General features: G+C 46.3%; 1 protein-coding gene across 3 annotated transcripts in view; it reads left to right on the forward strand.

The window, feature by feature from the left end:
• The window catches only part of SHISA6 (shisa family member 6), a 377,087-nt gene that overhangs the window by 200,336 nt on the left and 162,331 nt on the right, over nt 1–14,420 (forward strand). The window lies entirely within an intron of this gene.

Below are 14,420 nucleotides of genomic sequence, written 5' to 3' on the forward strand. Positions count from 1 at the left end.
AGGGCCTGTGTAACCCCCTCTCCCTCCGAAACCACGCGTGCGTCTATGTTCGGTGTGAGGCCCACAAAGAACTCTACTTTTTAACCCCCTGTGCGATGTCTGTTTGCGCTGTAGAGAAGAAGAAAAAAGTCTGTATCTGTGTTGTATTTTCTGTGTTGTCTATCTGTGTCCTAATAAAGTGTACTGAGGATTCAGGTGGCCTTTGTGGCTGCGGAGAGCTGCAGAATCAAAATGGGGAAAATAAAGCTGGGGAACTCAGCCCCGGGGTGGGAGGTACAATACCACTGAGACAAGATCCCTGTCAACCCAGTCAGGCCCCCATGGCCCCCAAGTCACTTCCTTTGTATTAGTAGGTCCCTCTAAAACTTGACCTTACTAATAGCCCGGTCTTGGTTTAAGAACAATGATGAACTGTCATCAGCCATTACTCACAGGCCAGGAACTTGGAAGCCACTGATCTAGGTCCTTCTGGCTGGGGGGCCGTGGGGGAGGTGTCTCCGGAGGTTGCCATCCCAAATGCCATTTTGGTCGAATCGCCGGAAAGACCAACTCGGCCCTGAGGCTCCACTTCCACGGTGCTGACATTGTCGGGAAGTCTCCGTTCCTCCCATGATACTCTCTCCGGGGTTGATGGAGTGTCCTCACAGCATGGCGGCCACTTTCTTCAGAAGGAGTGATCTGAGAAAGAGAAAGATGTAACCCACTGTGTTTCTGATGGCCCAGCCTTAGAAGCGACACTCCATCATTTCTGCAGTGTGCTCTTGGTTACACAGGTCAGCCCCAGTGAGGGAGGGAGGGGGCTGCACAAAGGTGTGATTGGCCTACAATGCTACAACCCATGGAACAGAGCTTCAAATCTGGATTTTCACAGACTATAGCAACTCATTCCCAAAGGCAATGTTGTCATACCCTCAACTCCAGCCCTGGTGGGGAGGGCAGCATGGAACACCAGATATTTAATCCACAAAACTCTGTGCTCCATACATATTAGGGCATTTGGTTCATGTACTCACTCAAAAAATACTGGACGAGGCCTGTATGTGCTGGGCAGTCCCCAGAAATAAGCACAATGAAATCTGTCCATATGGAGCTCACTTCCTCTTGGGGAACAGAATCAACCAATCAATAAATGCCCCGTGACAACAAGCACCAGGGAAAACAGCTCAACAGGTAAGCGTGGGAGGTGCTGCAGCCGGAAGCTGCTCTGGTCGCAGATCAGATGACAGTTGAGCAGACACCTGCATCCCAGGTGAAGTCATCGTGGAGGCCTGGAGGCCAAGCCGTCCTGTCTCGTCGAAAAGCAGGGAGAAGGGCAATGCAACCTAAGCAGGATGGAAGGAGTCTGGAGAGATCCCAGCAGGGAGCAGAGAAGGTTTTGTTGTCCAAGGATGATCATCAGGCTGCCATCAGAGCAACATAAAGCAGAGTCCCCCTCCCTCCTTGTCCTTCTGTCTCTGCCAATGGGAGCATTTAGAAAGCCTTACCCTGTCCAGAGGCATTTTGGTGGCATAGTGGGTTAGGAGTTGGGCTGCTGGCCATAAGTTCAAAACCACCAGCCACTCTGCAGGAGAAAGATAAGGCTTTCTACTGCTGTAAGAGTGACAGTTTTGGGAACCCACTGGAGCACTTTAACCCTGCCCTATAGGGTCACTGTGAGTCAGAATTGACTTGTTGGCAGGGAGAGACCCTGTCCATACATTGCTGTGGCCACAACTTCTTTTTTATATGTGAAATGAACTTGAATGTCACTGAAGACTCCAAGTCCACTTCAGTTTTACTTTTCCTCCTTTTTTAGCCACTCCGACACGTATTTAGAACTGGGGGTAAGAAAGCGGGAGGGATTTTTTTCACCCCTCGATGAAGCAATTTTCATTTTATTCATTCATTTAAATTTGTGTGCGTTAAACCTTCCATTTTTGTCCCCTCCCCTTCCCTGTGGCCACTGCTTCTTATTCCCTATCTTGTTATCCCCCTGAGCTACAATGCACCCCACCCTTCTGTGTGTGTCCCCTTGTCTTCTTCTGCATCTTTCTGCACAAGGCCTCCCAAACCTCCGATGCACATTTCCCTGTTTCGATAAAACTAAGGCTTCACAGGGGATGGGCCCTTCCCTTCTGAGGTCAGGAACTCTATGGGGCCTTGTTCTCTGCAACACTTCCCAGCTCCCTTCTCCTTTCCTGCTGAGCAAACTGAGGGAAACGCTGAGTGGTACTTACAGAGGAACCAAAAGGACCAAACCCAAATCCAACGGCCATCGACTCGATGCAGACTCATAGCAACTTCAAAGGACAGGGTATAAAAGTCTCTGTAAGTTCCAAGAATGTAACTCTTTATGGGAGTGGAAAGCCCCATTTTTCTCCCACAGGTGGCTGGTGGCTTTAAACAGCTGACCTTAATGTTATAAGTCCAATTTGTATCCACTATGCCACCAGGGCTTATAGGAAAATCAGCTCCATGCAAATGTCTAAAAAACAGACTCACCGCCATCAAGTGGAGGCTGACTCACCGTGACCACTATGCATAACCAACATGCCACCAAAGGTCTTACACAAACACTCCAGAAGGACAGTAACCTGAGTCATCTGCCTTGGCCATTCTTCAGCACACAGGTCAAATGCTCTACTTTTTCTTTTCTTTCCTTTGTTTGGGGGTGGGGTGGGGTGGGCTTCAACTCCAGTTACTGCATTTTTTGTCCCTGCCTCCTTTTTATCTCTTCTTTCCCTTCTTTCTACATTTGTCTTAGGCCACTGAGTCGCCCTCTGTGGCTCCCAGGACACATGGAGTTAGCCGACATGTGTTTTTTAGGGTAGTATGGCGGGGCTCACACAACTCATAGAAAAATTCCATTATCATGAGATTCCGTTTTCCACAAACACTTTGAAGTCCCATCATACCATCTCCCTACTAACCCATTTAAGACATGTTTCTAATCGGATCTGTTGGACAAGGACCAAATATTGATGGTTCCTCTCCATGGTACCAGGAGCCTTCAGTGTGATGTGTGATTGATATGTATCCAGTTCACCACTTAGTGCTCCCACACACAGCCTGCCTGGAAGCAGAAGCCTCAGCAGATGCTTCTTGAACTTGAGAGATTCAGGGAGGTAAGTGTAAGGATGCACATATGTCAGTGTGCTTTGTTGCAAGATCCTTAAGCATGTAGGTAATTAAATCCTATCAGATGAAGCCCCCACATAAATAGATTTTCTTTTTATTGTTGTAAAATATGCATACACATATGATGAGGTACTCCCAAAATATCAGAAGTATTTTTCAAAGCTATCTAAGTTTTTTTAAAAAATAAAATAAAATAACCGTATCACCTTCAAAGTACTCTCCCTTACACTTAATATGTTTGGCAAATCTGTAATTCCATTGTAGAAAACATTTTCAAACTCATCTGTTTGGATGGCTGACAGCACCTCCCTCATTCTTTTTGTCACCTCTTCTACTTCATCAAATCACTGTCCTTTCATGTCCCTCTGCATTCTCAAACACAAAAAGAAGTAGAACAGAGCAAGTTCAGGTGAATCAGGTGTGTGGGGCAAGAGGGGGGTGCTGTTTTTTTTGCCAAAAACTGGTAAACTAAACTGGCTGTGTGAGCAGGTGCATTGTCGTGGTGGCAAAAACAGCCCCCTGTCTGCCACAAATCAAGCTTTTTTTTTGTCCCACTGTTCCAATTTTAGTATGGGTGCTGCCAAAGCAAGCACTTTTGTCCCACTGTTATGCAATATTTTTAGAACCTCCAAATTGAACGCTTGGTCAACAGTCTGACCTGGTGGAACAAACTTTCATCCATTCGGGAAGTTGACGGAAGTCAAGAACAAGGTTTGTTATCAATCCATGTTTCTCCTTTTTTGAAATGAGAAACCCACTCATACACTTGAGTTTTTCCCATAGCATTATCCTTGTTAACTGTGTTCAGCATCACAACAGTTTCTGCAGCATTTTTTCCAGAGCAATAAACAAGATAACACAGGGGCATGCTGTTCTGTGAAATCAGCCTTCACAAAAAACAAGGTTTGAGCAAAACTACTTTTACAAAAAAAAAAATCACTCTAACCAGAGAAAACCTTCCCAGGCGACGCCACTGGGTGCACTAACTCAGAGCAAGTTGCTAAATTCTCTCCTAGTGGATAAAATGAATACTACGAAAGCTTCACCCAGGGGAGGCTTTTTCTGGTGTGTTTTTTTTGGGGTGGGGGTACCTCCTTGTATGCATGCATTGCTGAACTCATAGAGATCCCTTGTAGGTTTCTGAGACTGTGTAACTGTTTATGTGTATAGAGAGCCCAGTCTTTCTCCGGAGTTGCTGCTGCTGGTTTCCCATTGCCAACCATGAAGATCGCAGCCCAGCAAGTAACGTCTACAGCACCAGGGCTCCTCCATGTATCTATTTAATTGTAATATCTAAGATATATCACAGCATTGTGTTCACTAATTGAGAACATTCTTCACGTTGAGCAACCATCCCCACGATCCTCCTAGGAATTGTTCCACCTCTATCCACATATAAGCGCAGGGTTTCCTAAACAGTAGCTTCTTCCCTCTCCCCTCCGCACCTCTGGTGACCACTAATGAGCTTTGGTGTCCACATATTCACCTATTACATGTGAGTGAGGTCATGCTTTATTTGACCTCTACTGTGGCCATAGTGCCTCCAAGATTCCTCCATGTTGGGGTGCATATCGGGATGTATCTTTATTGATGGATAATAGTCCTCTGATTGGATATACCATTCTTGGGTAGCTGTCCATTCACCTGCTGAAGGACACGTAAGTGGTTTCCCCTTTGGGGCTGTGGTGAAGGGGCCTGCAGTGAGCATCGGTCTACAGGGCTCTGCTTGCCTACTTGCTTCAATCCTTCAGTGGTTCAGACCCTGGGTGGTGGGTGTCAGCTCAGTACACCCATTCTCTTTCCCACTTTGTGAGGTAGCCATGGATGATTATTTCCATTTCTCCGCTCTCACACCAGCACCGATTGTTTTCATTTCTTTTTCTTCGGATCATAGGAATTCAAACTCAGGGGCCTATAACTCTTTTGAGGAGAATGCTTTATTTTACTCCTGCAAAGTGGCTGGTGGTTTCAAACTGCTGACCTTGGTGGTTGGCAACCCAATAGGAAGCCCACTGTACCACCGGGGCTCCTAGCGTAGTAATTAAAGATACTCTTTTTTGACCTTGAGTTTGAGGAGGTGAGTCAATGGAATTCTGAACATAAGGATTTCATCCCCACCTAAGCCCGCCCCCCATTCTACCTTGCTTATCATAGGAGACCCCATCTCTAATCCTGGGTGGTCATACAGTACTTGATCCATACGGCACTGCCCTAGTCTCCACAGGTGCCCCCTCTTGGGACATTCCAACTGAATGATGCTCCTTACCCTTTCTTCTAATGAATGCTTCGCTTGTTTCTTTCTGTACCCATCTGTCTCCCCTGGTCCAATTTCTTCTCATCACCTCCTACCTGCTCAGGTCAGGGTAAGTGGAAGTCAAGGCTAAAGAAAGAGCCTCATCAAAATAACTATGACTTCAGAGGACATCCCCGCTAAAGCCTTTCTCTGTTAGTTAGGCAAGATCACCCAGAGCCCCAAACTGGAGCCCAGAGCCGTCTGTGGGAAAGCCCCACCTCCACCCCCAGGCTGCCACACTGAAAACACAAGATAGAAACTTCTATTTACTCAGCATTTGCTATATGCTGGGTGGACACTTTATATACACCGTCTTAGTTTTCTTTATCCCACCATCCTGTGAGAGAGCTACTATTTCTTTTTTTTTGCACAGGGGGGGGGGGTGGGTACTACCCTGAGATGCTGAGCCACTTGCTAACACTTCAAACACTTAGCACCTGCTTCTGTCACACACCACGCCTGCGCCAACGGAGCCTGCTCCTGACCACTGGGCCACTCTGCCTCCTGAAGGCAGCAGGAGGTTGCCTGTGCATGGATGGTCGCTCAGCAAGCTCAGTGAGTGGTCGTCGCTCCTGCCCATGGAATTCAGCCCCCTGCGGTGGCCGCTTGCTCAACTGAACAAACTGTTCATTGTTCCTTCACCATCCACATGATCAGTATCAGACTATGGAGATCTATACCATTCTTATTGGCTAAGTCTCAGTAGTAGATCGCAATGCCAGACCTTTCTTCCCAGTCCCGCTTCGTCTAAAAGCCGTTCTAAAACCTATTCGGCATCCTAACAACACACACACCCTCACTGACAGATGAGGGGTGACTCTGCATGAAGTGCACCAGCTGGATACCTGACTTGGGCGTCTGGACTGGGAGGGGACAATTCTACCTCTGCGCCATCACAACCTCACTTAGCAAATGGAAATCATACTTTAGGATAGGCACGTGTTTAGAAACAACAGCAACAAAAATTAAACAAAGCAACCAAATTCACTACCATTGAGTCATTTCCAACTCATAGAGACCCTATAGAGCAGCGGTTCTCAACCTGTAGGTTGCGACCCCTTTGGGAGTTGAAAGACCCTTTCACAGGGGTCGCCTGATTCATAACAGTATCAAAATTACTGCTGTGAAGTAGCAATGGAAATAAATTTTGGTTGGGGGTATTAAAGGGCCGCGGCATTAGGAAGGTTGCGAACCACTGCTGTAAGGGGTTTTGGAAACTAGATCTTTACAGTTACAGATAGCCTCGTCTTTCATATTCAGCTGATTAGTTTAATCCATTGACCTCACAGTTATCAGTCCAGTGGCTAACGTAGAGTGACACCCTCATTTTATAAGAAAGGGTATCACACAAAGAAACCATGTAGAAGTTGGAGCATTAATACAAGATTAGAAGTATCCTTTTTCAGTTATTTTCTCAAGACTTGTCAAATAATTGAACCTCTCTCTCTCTCTCTCTCACACACACACACACACACAGACACACACACACAGACACACACACACACACACCTTATTCTGTTTAGGCGGTTTGCTTATAAACTCAGCCTGGCTGTTTAGTCTTGAATAAAAGCCCAAAAGGTTTTTTTAACCCATTGGGTAAAAAAATACATTTCTGGTATTATTCCAGAGATATCCACTAGTGTGTCCCAGGCTGCACCAGGCTCAGAGGCTGTGACTTGACAGGTGTTCAGTGGCAGATGTGGCTGTGTTTCCTGAAGTGCTTTCTACACCTAGGTAGTCTACAAGACATGTTCCTCTGTGGAAGTGGTTATTTCAATTGCCTTTAGTTTTGTTTTTTCCTTTCTAGTATTCTCACCTGTTCACCAGGTCCTTTCTACTAGCCTCTGGATATAGAGTAGGTGTGTGTGTGTGTGTGTGTGTGTGTGTGTGTGTGTGTGTGTGTGAGAGAGAGAGAGAGAGAGAGAGAGAGAGAGAGAGAGAGAGAGAGAGAGAGAGAGAGAGAGAGAGAGAGAGAGAGTCAGAGGGTTGGGGGGTAGGGGAAGGAATCCATGAAGCCCTTGCTAGAAGCTTCTTGGGGATGAATCCAAATACGGAAGCTCTAAAGTGATTGTTTCTGGACAGGAGGCAGACTAATGCCAGCCTGTCAATTTGCCCTACTGTGGTGGCTCGCTGGAAGGTGTGCTCCTGGTATTGGTATTTCAAATACCAGGAGGGTCACCCAGACCAAGATGGAGTAGGAAGAAAACTGTGGTGCTACACTTTGGAAAACTAGCCAATGAACACCTTATGGATCACAGAAGATTCCAGGACTGCTACAGTGCTGGAAGATGAGCCCCCTAGGTTGGAAGACACTTAACATACATATTAAGTGCAAGCATGAACTTGAACATCCAATGATGGTGAAGAGGGTGCAGGACCAGGCAGCCCATGCTTTTGTGGGTAGTGTCATCCTGAGTTGGGCTCAAGATGTGGTGGCAACAACTGTAGCATTAGTTAATTCATACTTTTAAATATGTTTTTGAGACATGGTGTCTGCTCTGAGCCAGCCTCTTCCTGCTACTGAGGGAACGATAGATGAGGGAAGGAAAGCAAAGTGGGAACCAACTGTGTCACCAGGAGTTGAGGCTCCTGAGGGAAGTACATCAGGGGAAGGGAGTGTGGAGGTAAAGTTTTAAAGACTGTCAAACATGCCCCAGGGGGTTGGGGAGTGACAGTGGAGGTAAGACAGAATGGGATAAAGAATCAAGCTGCATGGGTTTCTGGGGAGGAAAGGGGGGCTGGAGAACATTCCAGACCAAGAGAGTATCACCCACCCACCTGGCTTGTTTGAGGACCAGCAATCAATGAGGCCAGAGCAGAAGTAGCTGGATCATGAGTGGGAGGAGATGGAGTCAAAAGGGCAGGAGATCTGGTCACATTGGGCCTTAAGAGCCATTGAATTAAGCTTCCACTCTGGGGAGGTGAACAAAAGAAAGATTTTGGCGAGAGGCATTAAAGAGATGGAATTACTTTTCACTGTCATGAGAAAGTCTGGGGGAGGAAAAAGTTGTAGGCTGAGTTGGGGGTGATTGAAAATTCAGTTTGGTTTCCTATTAAATTTTAGATGCCTATCTGTCATCCATGTGGAAATGTCATGTTCAGTGGTAGATCTTGGCTGAGGTTATGAACGTGGGAGTTACCAGCATGTAGCTGGCTCCTAAAGCCAGATGAGTCCACTTAGGAGTGATGTTGCTCCCTGGCTAATAGAGGTTCAAGCATGGAACCATGTTTGTTGTTAGGTGCTGTTGAGTTGGATCGAGCTCCTACTGAGCCTACTGCCTGGTCCCTCACTAGTCTCACAACCATTGCCATGCTGAGACCACCTTTTGTAGCCACTGTGTCATTCCATCACCTTGAGAATCTTTTTCACTGGCTCTGTACTTTTTTATCAGAATGCCTTTTACCAGGGAATGGTCTCCCTTTGCCCAAATATCCCAAATATCAAAGGACATAAGACGAAGTCTTGCCATTTTTGCTTCTAAGGAGCAGCTGGAATGTTTTCCCAAGACAGATGTGTTTGTTCTTTCTGCCTCTTTCAGGATTCCTCACTGATACTGTATTCCCAGTGCATCAATCTGCTTCCATTGAAGTTATTGTCCAACTTTCACAGGTGATGGCTTTGGAAAGGTGGCTTCAGGAAAGTGCACCTTTGTCTTTAACGTGACATCCTGGCTCTTGAGCACTTTACAGAGATCTTGTGCTGCAGATCTGCCCAATACAATACCTTCTTTGAATTCTAGACTGTTGCTTCCATGAAACCAATAGACAGCCCCAAATGTAGAGGTTAAGGAGAGGAGGTGGTGGTTACTGCTGTAAGCTGCTATCAAATTGGCTCGTGGCGACCCTGTCTACAAAGATAAATCATTACCTAATCTTAGGCCATCCCATGACCAGTTAGGGATTAGACCATCATTAGCCATAAAACTTCCCCGGGTTGATTTTGAAGTACCCTGTTTCCCTGAAAATAAGACAGTGTCTTATATTAATTTTTGCTCTCAAAGATGCGCTAGGTCTTATTTTCAGGGATGTCTTATTTTTCCATGAAGAAAAATACGGTACACATTTATTGTTTATTGCTTTATTAAAAAGACCTCACACTTCCTGTCTGCTCCTGCTGTGCTGCTGCTACGGTCCCAAGTCCAGAGTTACGGTAGCTTTGGGGGCCCTTATTTTCGGGGAGGTCTTATTTTGGGGGGATGCCTTATATTTCAGCAAGAGGCAAAACTGTAGGTAGGTCTTATTTTCAGGGGTGTCTTACTTTTGGGGAAACGGGAGATCCTAGGCCTTTCTTTGTAGTTTATCTAAGACTGCAAGATCTGCTGCAGCCTGTTCATCATGATAAAAACACACCATCCTCCACTGAAAGATGTGTACTATCTGCACATGAGACACGCTGGATGATACTGAACCCCCGTCTCCTATATGGGAGATGATCCTTCTACCACGGAACTGCCAATGCCTCCTAGGGAATGAAGGGGAAAGTCAGAGGAAGATATGAAGGAGAGTAGTGAGGAGTGAGCAGTTAGCTAGGTAAAAAACTAAGGGGTGTGATGTCTTGGAAATCAAGTGCAAGAAAAGAAGTGTTTTGGTGGGGGAAAGCGATCTGCTTTTCTATGCTGAAAAGAAGGCCAATGAGATAAGACTAAGAAGTGACTTTTAGAGTAACCTGGAGTCTTGTCAAGAGCAGGGCTGGGGAAATCCACTTGACCGATGGCTGTAAGACAGAATGGATGATGGGAAGCTTAGAGTGGTCCTCAGTGGAGGTGGAAGCTCAGTGAAGATCACAGGAAAGCCCATTCTGTTCCTCTCTCTATTATGACCTACATATGCCAGTTTCTGTAATGAAGAGTCATCCACTGAAAAAAAAAAAACAAACGCAAAAAAATCAACAAAAGGCTTTTTACTGTGAATTGGGTGAAGAGTTAACAGAGCAGATAAGTCCCATTCGCATTTCCCTCTTCGTTTCCTGTCATGGATTGCAATCTCCACAGGGTAGCATCACTTATTCCACTCACTCCCTGGTTTCCTGTTTCCGTTTCCTCTTTCTTCCCTTACCCTCCTGAATGTGTCCTTGAGTAAACCCTGCCCTTTGGATGTCAAATGGTTGGTGATGCTCAGGTGCCTTTTCGTGTTACTCTTCCCCTGTCTATTGTTTGGCTGGAAGTGAAGCCATGAGGAGGAGTTGGTTTCCAGACCTGAAAGGTGATTCAGGGCCAGAGTAGGGGCTCTGAGAACATCATACACATTTTAAATAAGAGACTGGAAGGAGAAGGTGGGGCTGGGGGCTACGTGGAGCGACAACCATTTAGTGTTTTACTGCAGACTAGAGGAGGACAAGGCCTAGAAGGGTCCTGGGTTTTTGGTGTGAATGCAAGTTTTCTTTTTTCAGACAGGAGAAATTGCAGGGTTTTTACATGCAGCTAGGTATGATAGGCATGGCCTTGTTGAGAAGGGAACATTAATCATGTAGCAGTGAAAGGGGCAGGAGTGGCAGGAGCCATGTTCTTGGTAGGGGAGAGTGGGCAGAATCTTAAGCACAGGTAGGAGGGCTGTCTTAGCGAGGACTGAGGTCCACCCAGCGACCCAGAATGGACAGCTGAGAGAATATAATGGCCACAGGAGCACACAGGCATACATTTGTGATCCCTGCCCAGGGAGATGAGGAGCAGGCTTATGAGTGAGGACTAGGGAAACCAGTTGCCCCTGTTTACCTGGGATTGTTCAAGTTTTAGCACTGAAAGGCCCTTCTGGTAAATCCATTATTAGGTCAAGTCAAACAGGGATAATTGGGTGTGGTGTCAAAAATGGCTTATGACCTTCAGGTTTTCGCCAGTGCTTCATCCGGGGAAACAGTGTAGAGAGGGTGAGAGAAAGGCTGGAGTATAGGACCCTATTGGTCAGCGCCAGAGAAGCGAGAGATTTCTAAGGTAGTGTAGGTAAGGTCCAAGGTCCTTGGGCGCTATCAAGTTCATGGGACAAGCATGGGTGTGATTGGAGAAGTTAGTCAAAGCTTAGGCCAGGTTCTCTGGGGAGCATAAGCATCGCACCCAGCACCCCTCTTTGGCCTCTGGGTTCTTTTCTGCCTTTCCTCACCACTCCCAATCCCTGCCCCTTCCTCCTCAAAGTCCCGTGTGCCCTGCTTGGTCCCACACACTTCTCCTACCAGCCCTTTTGTCTGATTTCGACCATAGCCACAGTGACATAGGATTTGAAACATAGCCACTGTCACCTCCACCATGGGCGGCTTTAAATAAGAGTAATCTTACATTCTCACCATTCAGGAGACGAGAAGTCCAAATCCAGGCCATCATCTCTAGGGAAAGGTTCTCTCTCTCTCTCTCTCTCTCTCTCTCTCTCTCTCTCTCTCTCTCTCTCTCTCTCTATATATATATATATATATATATATATATATATATATATATATATATATATATATATATATATATATAGAGAGAGAGAGAGAGAGAGAGAGAGAGAGAGAGAGCTATAGCTATAGCTAGATATAGATATATAGTTTTTTCTGAGGGATATATACACACACACACACACACACACACACACACACACATATATATATTCTGAGGGATCCTTGCTTCTTTCAGCTTCTTGGAGCCTCTGTGTTTCTCAATTCCTTGGAGATGTACTCATGGCATCCTTTCTCTGCCTCAGGACGTGCTGGAGTCTGTCCAACTCAGAAACAGTCAGTTTAGTTCACAAGTTACACTGCCATGGCTTCAATAACAGGACATTGAAAACCCTACACCCCAGTGGGATTATAACCACAGGTATCGGGTTTAGAATCCCAACCCTGACTGTGGAGGAGCACCATTCCATCCATGATGGTCTCCTCTTTCATTAGAGAATGGATGAATGTCGAAGTCTCTGTGGAACCACTGGCTCCCATCCCTACTCATCACTGGAGCCCTCAGACCACCCCCAATGATTATAGTTATGGGATCCTTGAGCCACTGGCTAAAGAAATGCAGCTAAGATATCACCTCAGTCTGGAGAGCCAGAGGGTAAGGCAGTTTGATAGCACCGAGGTCTTCCAAGGCTGGACTCCAGCAAAAGGGCAATGCTCAGAAGGCATCCAGTCTCTATAGCAACAGCGAGGGAGAGCCGCCAGAAAGTGGGAAGGCTGGGCAGGGCTTGCCGGAGAATAGTCTCTATGAAGCCAGTACTAACTACGATCTTTCTTCTTCTCCATAGGCAAGAAGTGAGTGGGAGGAGTGGGAGGAACACCGGGAGGAATTCTTGGGGAGCCAAAGATCCATGCAATCTACTAGTGGTTCTCTCTACAGCCAGGGGACCACTCCATAGGTTCACATGTGATTAATAGCTACGCACCAAGAGCCAGCCAATGGCTCACTTTGCTCAGCTTTATTAAATGGCAGTTTGCACAATATGTTAGACCAGGTTGTCTAGAGAAACAAGTCCAGTGACACTAATCTATAAGAAAAGGTTTTATATCAAGAAGGCATCCCAACCCAATCCAATTTACGTCCATTCAGTCCGATGCTAGTCCAGAAGTCTCTCTTGAGACTCACATAGTTTCAGGTGGTTATGTAGAAAGGTGGTTTGAAATTCAGGAAGAACACAGGCCGGTAGTTGCCGAGAAAGGTGGATCCAAAGTCAGGAGAAACACGGCAGGGTCTCAACAGCTCTCAGGGCTGGTAGCAGGGTCCCAGCAAGCAGGAAGGCAAGTGGACAGAGGGACAGATGTAGTTCCCAGAGTCTGTCACTCGCATACAAATTGCACACTCCCAAGAACTGTCATTAAGCTACCACTTGATTGACAGGTTAGAATCCACCCCTAACCAGGAGGGTCTAGTTGACATAAAATCATTCAACACATGATCCAGGCTAGCATACGCAGGCTGTCCCTAAGTCTTCTCACTGTCATTGAGCCAATTCTGACACATAGCAACTCTGTAGGACAGAGTAGAACTGTCCCTGTGGGTTTGTGAGACCATAAGTCTTTATGGGAATAGAAAGTCTCTTCTTTCTCCCTCAAAGTGACTGGTGGTTTCAAACTGCTGACCTTCTGGCTATCAATCCAATGCCTAATCCACTGTGCCACCAGTGATCCCCAATCTCAGCCCTACACATAAGAAAACAGTGCCATCAGTGTGACCCCACACTTTATGAGCCTTGACTAACTGATAAACCTGGCTGGCAAGGATGAACCCTCATTAGTGTATAGTGTCAAATTCTATGCTGACCCATATAAAGCATTTCTCAGCAAAAATAAAAAAGCCAAGTCATAAGGCAAAACACAACCCACTGCAGTACCTTTGAGAGTTTCTCAGTGGATGCTTCCATCTATGAGGCCAGTCATCTTTCCTAAGGCAGCAAAACCCCTCTCCCCAGGTAGGTCCTACCAAGGACCCACCACCTTTGAGAAAACAGAAAAGAAGCTGTGGCTCTCTTCAACCTGTCCCATGACCATGTCTCCACCCAGACTGCTTTCATCACTAATTGAAAACCCAAATCAAGCTGAGTGGGCAAAGTTCACCCAGAGCCACAGAACCAAAGATCTGAAGAGTACAGGAACACAGAGGCACACCAGTATGTGTGATCTTTGCATGGGGGAAGTACTGTCCTGCTCCCGTTGCCTGATTTTCCACAGAGTGCCCCTCAAAGGTAGCATCACCCAGTTGACCACCTTGAAGCAGCATGTCTGCCAGTGAAGTCAGTCACCAGCCAACCAAGGAAATGGGCATTGTCCCTCTTGGCTCACCTACCTCTAAGGACATTGTTATGGTTGAAAGGTCTCTGGGCTGTTACCCATCCCACACTACCTTAGTATGTGAGAGCAAAGAGAAACATTTTTAGCCACCAAGACAATTTCTCCATCCTACAGGAGCATGTGTGACTTAGCCTAGTGCTTCTGTATAGATCTGCGCCCATTGACATAGGCATGATTTGGGGGTAAGGAAAAAAGAAACAGTATAAGCCAATGGAGGAGGTTCAGGGTGAGCTGATAAGCTACTTGCTTTGGAGAGTTTCA

This window comes from Tenrec ecaudatus, chromosome 10 (genome assembly GCF_050624435.1).
Source record: "Tenrec ecaudatus isolate mTenEca1 chromosome 10, mTenEca1.hap1, whole genome shotgun sequence".
NCBI lineage: Eukaryota > Metazoa > Chordata > Mammalia > Afrosoricida > Tenrecidae > Tenrec > Tenrec ecaudatus.